The sequence below is a fragment of the Chiloscyllium plagiosum genome, unplaced genomic scaffold (genome assembly GCF_037043375.1).
Source record: "Chiloscyllium plagiosum isolate Xiang-an unplaced genomic scaffold, Cpla_swu_hap1 HiC_scaffold_9, whole genome shotgun sequence".
Classification (NCBI taxonomy): Eukaryota; Metazoa; Chordata; class Chondrichthyes; order Orectolobiformes; family Hemiscylliidae; genus Chiloscyllium; species Chiloscyllium plagiosum.
The window spans coordinates 6,638,369-6,639,406 of record NW_028270147.1 but is presented as its reverse complement, the minus strand read 5'-3'; positions in this window follow the sequence as shown (position 1 = coordinate 6,639,406).

Below are 1,038 nucleotides of genomic sequence, written 5' to 3'. Positions count from 1 at the left end.
TCCATCCAGAGTTGTACTTCATGCTGTTCACCTTTTATGTTAGGTCAATATGCATTTGGTTTAATATCACACACTTTAACCCTGTAAAGACAACATCAAATTTCCAAAGCCCTTTACTTCTAAGATCCACCAACTTCCAAAAGATATTTCACAAGAGAAATTTCAAGTAGTATCTCAGATAATTTTGGGAATCATATTTTAGGGAGTGATTTGCAGTATTTAATTAGTGTTTAGAGAATGGGTTAATAAGGTTAGGATATTTCATATGATATGACATGGGTAAATTGGATGTAGATAAGTTTAGCAAACATGAAATCACAGGCCCAAGTTAAGATTTCAGCATGTTTCAGTGATGGATGTGAAATGGGCTCCAATCAAAGAAGTTGACACCTCAACAAAAAGGATTAGATTTGATCCTGTTCTTAATCTGATGCTTGGATACTGCACAGACTTTGCAGCTATTGTGGAGTCTTAGAAAAGAACAACATTGGACGAGGTCATTTGATCGTTAAGTCTGTTCTGCAAAAAAAAAAACTGGCGCAATCCAACCTGCTCTTCCCTCTCAAACACCCAAACTTGCCTGCCTGACTCTGGAAACACTATCTGCCCTGTTTGTGGCAGGGTCTGTAGATCTTGCATTGAGATGGTGGCTAATGCCCATTGAACCAGAGTTGAGGCACACTGTCCTCAAAATTGGGTGGGTAGAGAGGATGCCTACCAGAGAAGAGGTTATACATGTCGCATGATCTCATTGTTCTTAGGCAATTTTCTTAGATAATCTTAAAATGTATTCATTATTGCAATGTAGAAAATAGAACAGATGATGCATTGCTGTTTGGTATATTTGTGAGTTGCTCATAGATCACACTTGCACAATGGATGAAGTTTATTCAGCAAAGGTACTGAGGGATATGGGCAAAGGCAGATGTATGGACTTAGGCCACAGACCAGCCATGATCTCATTGAATGATGGTACAGACTTGATGCGCTGAATGGCCTACTCCTGTTCCTATATGCCTGTTTACACCCTGCCTCCTC